The sequence below is a fragment of the Alligator sinensis genome, unplaced genomic scaffold, assembly GCF_000455745.1.
Source record: "Alligator sinensis unplaced genomic scaffold, ASM45574v1 scaffold1012_1, whole genome shotgun sequence".
NCBI classification, from domain to species: Eukaryota; Metazoa; Chordata; order Crocodylia; family Alligatoridae; genus Alligator; species Alligator sinensis.
The window spans coordinates 66,637-73,163 of record NW_005842104.1 but is presented as its reverse complement, the minus strand read 5'-3'; positions in this window follow the sequence as shown (position 1 = coordinate 73,163).

The window sequence follows — 6,527 nt, the reverse complement described above, 5'->3', positions numbered from 1 at the left end:
ACTCTTTCCTGCTATGCAGGGGGTCGGACTCGTTGATCTATTGAGGTCCCTTCCGACCCTAACATCTATGAATCTATGAAAGGGGTATAGCAAGAACTCCTACTGCAAAGCAGAAGAGAATGAAGTTTGTTTTGGAGGGTACACAAAGGTTTCTTAAAACAACGGAGTATCAGACTAGCAGCAAATACCCTTGTTTCCATGTTCTCACATTCTTAGCCAATCTCCATGGTCACCAACATACTTGAGACATGCTAGTGGGACCCTAATTATTTTGGTGATATGTGGCTATACGTACTCAGTACAGGCAGTCCTCGACTTACAACGTTTCAAGTTACAATGTTTTGCACTTACAACATTTATAAATTGACACCCTGTTTCAACTTTCTGATGTCAGTTTTGACTTTATAAGGCTTGATCCAATGTGATGCTATGTCAGCGAACAAGTTCACTGCATTGCCCATCTCCCTGAAGAACATCTGTCCAAACTTCTTTGGACACTTTCTTTAGGCAGACAAGACTCCAGAAAAACCTGCAGCCAAGACTCCTGAGAAGACTCCAGCCAAGAGCCCTTCAAAAAGTTCAGCAAAGTCACCTCAAAGGAGTCCTTTCAAATCAATATGATTGCTATTTACAATATAAATATATTAATGTAGCTATATTACTCATCTATAATTGATCGAGTACAAAATTCTGGGGTATTTTTTGTGAAAATAGGGTATCGGTCCTTGGTTCAGGAACGAATCCCCATTTATAACATTGTTTCTTATGAGAAAATTGGTTCCGAGTTACAACTTTTTGACTTAAGACACGTTTTTCAGGAACCAATCGTGTCATAAGTCCAAGGACTGCCTGTAGTTTTATCAGGAAACTCCATGATTCTTCACTCCCATCTGGAAGATCTTCACAAGTCTCTCAGATATGAGTAGAAGTTTATACAATTATTACAATGATAGGTAATTATTAGCTCTACTATCCAAGGATCTTAAACTGTGTGCTTGCTTCTGTGAAAAGTCCCTTTGTCTAGCTGTTCGAGGCTATCTCAATGTCAGTAGCAGAACAGATTTACTGTGCTGCCTATCTGCTATACCCACAGCTAATCTTAAGGCTGTGCCTCTTGCTAGATGGCAAGGACCCCTGATAGAAGAACTAATTCTTCAAAAGAAGTTGAAGGTTGGGGAACGTGGGGTACGTTCTGACTCAGAGAAAACGAAAATGCTTTGGAATCAGCAGGAGTTGGAGCTGCCCGTTCACTTCTCCCAGTAATAAATATATACTCTGTTGTTTGCAGCTCGTGTTTATATCATTCGCAGATCCAGAGTAGGTACATGGTGATATGGTTAGGCCACCTTCCAACTATGTAGTGCATGTTACAGTGAGATCTCTGCTGCTGAGATCTCTGGTCTCAGCTGCCAATCTCTGCTGTGAACTCTCTCCTCACATCAGTGAGGTGCCCTCCGCCCAATTAGATCTGTTTCTGTCTATCATCATTCTCAGGACTCTGCTTATGCTAGTCAATGAAGAATGAGATCGAGGTCACACAAAAATATGGTTGTGTTTCAACCCTCCCTCCAACTGCATGCCCTTTTTCCTTTTGGCAGATCCAAAATGATTGCAGTTAGAATGTTGTATGAGAGAGATGATGTAGCATGCACAGGGGGGGATTATGCTATGGATGCCACATAGGAGAAATTAATTTCTATATTAAATCAATTAACTGCTCAAAAATTTCTTTTAGCATTTATCCAATAAAATGCACTTAAACCTTGAACTGGAGACTTCCTGTAGGTTACATAGGTTCCTGTAATGATTATGTTACTTATTTTAAAATAGGCTAATCCTGCAGTTATTTTATGAGGAATCTCATTCATTAAACTTCTTAGTTTAGTTTAATAGATTGTGAAAGTTTGATCTAATAATTTTGGCACTAAGTTACTGTTGTATAATTGCATGAGATAATAAGGGAAATTGTGATACAGAAAAAATTGTAACATTTTTTGGGATTCTTTTGATACTTTTGAATCTACTGGACAGAGTCCAAGGTCAGATACTCCTTTATTCCTTTGTGGTTTTGTGAGCACATTATAAAATGCACAGTTGAAGTTAGTGTCAATTTGATGAGTGTGAGTGCATGTGTGTGTGCATGCATGTAGAAAGTTGACAGGACCAGTAAATAACCATGATTTGGAAGACTGGAGAAAACACAAATGCCAATTATATTAAATGTTAAATTTAAAGGAGTTTGAATGAAAAATCTTTCTAGTTTATCAGCGTCCATCTTTGTCCCTTGGCTTCTATCGTCTAATATTTTTATAGAGAAGAGTTGGTCTCAGCATTGTATATCAGATTCTAAATAAGTATGTCTAGTGTATACCACCTGCAGGGTGTGTGTGTGTGTGTGTGTGTGTGTGTGTGTGTGTGCACGCGACCCTTTCAAGTTTATCAAAGAGGACAGTTTTGTAGTCAGGTCTAAAGTTGCTCAGATTTCAGACTAAGTTGTGGGTGGACAATTGTTTGGGCTGGAGGGCCACTTAAAGAGTTTTGGTGAGCTGTTGAGGGCCAGAGAGATGGGCAGGGAGATGCCACTGCTGGGAGCTTGAGTAGTGAGGGCTGCACCAGGAAAGTTGAGGGCAGCTGCCCCAGGCCGAGCCCCCTTCCCTCCATGGATGGCATGGACTCACTTCATAGAGTCACCATGATAGTGGCAGCTCATTACGACTGGTGGGAGGGCGGATGGGGTAGCTAATCATCGTGTTGCATTGCACCCCATCCCATGTGGGCCTGGCTGCTGGCAGCTGCAGTGCCAGGACTGCCCAGCTGCAGTGCCAACAGGAAGTTGAGTTGGGGGAGGGGGGGGCGTGTGGAGGAGTCTGTGCGCTGCACAGCCTGGCCCAGCCCTGGCTGCGGCAAAGCAGATTGGTGTGGGGCACAACACTCCCTTTGGCTCCCAGAGATGGCCTGCTGGCCAGATAGAAACACCTGGCAACCCAGGTTGGTCTGTGGGCCATATTTTACCCACTTCTGGATTAACCTGACCTTTGTTTGGGGAGCCTGTATCATAGTTACTGCTCTCTCTCATTTGAAGATGCTTTATCTACATATAGCTCCACGTGCTGCATGGGATTTTCTGAGTTGTTTTGTCCTTAGAAAATATAACTGCCTCGATAATCATAGATTGTCAGTCCAGTAACTGGGGCATTATTTCTTGATGGCTTGAAGAGCAGACCAAGATCTGAAACTAGAAATGGGAATAGAACGAGAGCATAGGAATGTATGAGTACAAAAATGTTGTGCTTGAGATTGTCAGTCGCACTGAAGAGGTGGGCTAATGTACACACTAAAGCTTCTGTATTGTTAACCCCTGGAGACCCAAGGGTGGTAAGATATAGTAATAGTTCCTGGAGGTGTAGAAACAGAAATTGCTATAGCAGATCACTATCCAGGAGTACGGGGTGAACTTTCAGCAAGTTGCAAAGTGGAATAATGTTTTCAGCATCAGTGACACTGTCTCTCTGTCAACATTAAGTAATAAATCAAACAGCACCAAAGTTTTGCACAGTCTTGACAAGTAAGGGTAATGTGCGGGCCGGGTGTGCCCCGAGCCCTTTTTCGCGCTGCACGCGGGCTGTGGCCAGCAGCCTGGGCACGCGGGGGTGGAGAGGGGAGGCTTTCGCTCTGGAATTAGGCACGGACGCATATCGGTAGTTTAAAAGATTGTTTACTTACACCGAGATGGCAGTGGTGTAGGCTGGAAAACTTGCTTCAGTTGCAGTTACAGAGAAGAAAAAGGAAAGAGGTGGACAAGAGTTCTAGACTCGTGAACTCTAGCCCAATCCGGCTGAAGGCTCTGAACACGCGAGCCCGTCGTGTCAGCCGAAGAAAGTACTCGTCCGGAAGAGCTCTGAACCATCTCACATGAAGTTTGCTAGGCTCCGTGGGTCCAGTTCTTTTGCGCGCGGGAGGGGTACGTCTAGGAATTCTATCGGTGACGGGGAGAGGCTAGAGATTGATCAGATCTCCGTAGCCTGCTTCAAATGCACTGGGTCCGTGAGGATCCGCAGCGCTTAGAGATCTTCACACAGCGTGAAGTCTCCTCCTCCCTTGTTCGTGGAGTCCTCCAACTTGGGCGGAAACCACTCAAGCCTCTTATACAGCCAGTAAACCAATCACTAGCCGCCACGTGTGAATAATTTAGAACTGGCCAATAATGGGACCCAAATCTACATACAAATGGCGGGAACTCTTTGCAACGAGCATCTCTGTGCTGCAACAAAGAAATGCGCCCTGCAAAGAAAGCTTCAAATCGGCGGGAAATTTTCCCTTGCACCGGGATTCTCTTTTGCAGCAGAAAACTCCACCATGCAAGGAAGCTTGCAATTTAGCGGGGACAATTTAGCAGTGCCGAAGCACACACAAATAAAAATCACACCTTTTGGGTTGTGACAGGTAACAGACAGGATCTTTGTTAGACCTTAAAGTCTTTTTTCCTGTATCTAATCACTATCACTTCATTCTTCTCTCAAATGAGTTTAAGACAGATGCTAATTACATTCAGGCACTGTTGAAATTCTTAAAGTGGATTTCAGTCCTTAAGGTGTTGCTTCTGTGGAAAAGAGAGACCCAGATAGGTGTCAATAGCACATTCTGGGCAGCAGATTCTTTGAAGTATCTACTAATTGGTCTCATATAGAAGCTGAAGAGGGAGAATATTTGGGTGTTATTAAAGAAGCCTTGTAGGAACTAGTGCTAGTTGTAAATTAAGATGAAGAGAGACTGGAGCCACCATTGTGCAGCAAAGCATACTCCAGGGGTGTGAGCATTTCTCCAGGGAGTAAACCTTTTGTGCCTGGATCCTACAGATGGTTACACCCATTGCCTTGCTTTAAATACCTGTGAAGTAAGAGAGAGAACATGCTGCCTCTTACAAAGTAGGGGCACCACTTTGTAGGCATGTAAATTTATCAGGATTTATTCAAGTTAATTGCCAGTCAGCCCAGGCACAAGTCTGTCCGGCTGCCTGGTCTCCCTGGCCATCTACTGGCAAAAGAATAGCAACACAGCTTAGAAGGGCTATGCCTACAAAGGGCTCTACCGCTCCTTTTAGTCCCGGGTTTTGATTGATCAATTGGGACTGCTTCACGTGAGACATTTGCTTACAGCATAGGAAGTCAGGATTAGAATCACAATGTGATCCATTATAAAGAAGAATGTAGAGAATTTAACAGTAAAATATAACACGTCTTGCATACATATAAGATATATAGAATGTAACAGGAAGATACAGCTTGTGCTGTGTACCAGCCAGAAGCTGGACTGTGAAGCATCCAGAATGCTGGGAAAGGTCACATGTTTCTTGAGGAACATGAGGTTATAAATAAGGCAGTATTTGTGGAGTTTTCTGTGTCATGTGCTGGCATTTTTGAGGAGTATAGGTTTCAAGAAAGATGACATTTTTGTTTTTCTGTTTCTCATCCCTAATGCTTCTTTAACCCAAGGTAGTGAAACTGCCCTATCATAAAGATCAAGTCCTCAAAATAGCTCTTGTATAAACAAATCTCTCTTCTCAGTGTTACAGCAATAATTGTTTCAAGTCTGTCACTAGTACACTTTGAAATAAAGGCAATAGAATTACTTGACAGGTAATGAGAGAAGGGAGATGATTAATGTAAAAGGAAGGTGCTGGTGGACTGTAGGAAAGCTGTGATTTCAATATAACATTTATTGCATCTAGTAAATGAAGCAAAAATATTTCCACATTCTATTTACAGAGACTGTCACATACCCGAGTTACTTTGCCTGATATTAACCTGGTGGATGGGTAACTCAGGATCAAAACTTTCAAAGGTTCTAGTTCTAACTTAATTCTGAAACGTTACAGGTATTTCTATATCTATATCTATATATTGCAGATCTTAATGATTAAGCCAAAGTGAATTTTAGATAGTAAACTTCTGAAACACATATGCTATGTTTTGGGTTGTCTTAGTTCAGGAAAAAAACCCACGACCCTTTTATACAAGGTTGTGTGAAAGCATTTGAATGCATGATCTACTCTGTAGTCTCTGATACAATGATGGTGCTATTTGAGTGACATGTAGTTGTCAAGCTTCGTGTAGCAACTTGAATGATATTTTTCAAGTTCCTAATTATTATGGGAATAAGTGAACTTTATTTAGGAAGTGCTATCAGCAAGCTCAATCCTCAAAAAGCTGCTGGATATCTTCTTTTACATTCTCTACACATTTCTATACCACATTGATCATGGTATTTGAGAGACTTCCAGTCAAGCATTAACATTATAGCATATGGTGTTGTTTTCTCATCCTATTCTCAGGGGGGAGATGCATAAGCAATGGCTCTGTCTTGATATGGATTTTTTTTCAAATATTCATGTAGCTGTGTATTTGTGCTAAGAAAGGAGAGCTGAAAGAAATGGAGTTTGCACTCGGAACACAAGGTTTTGTAATGGTTCTTAGCTCTAGGAAGAGCTCATTCCAAGGTTTCAGAGGCCCCCGAGGAAGTCCTGTGTC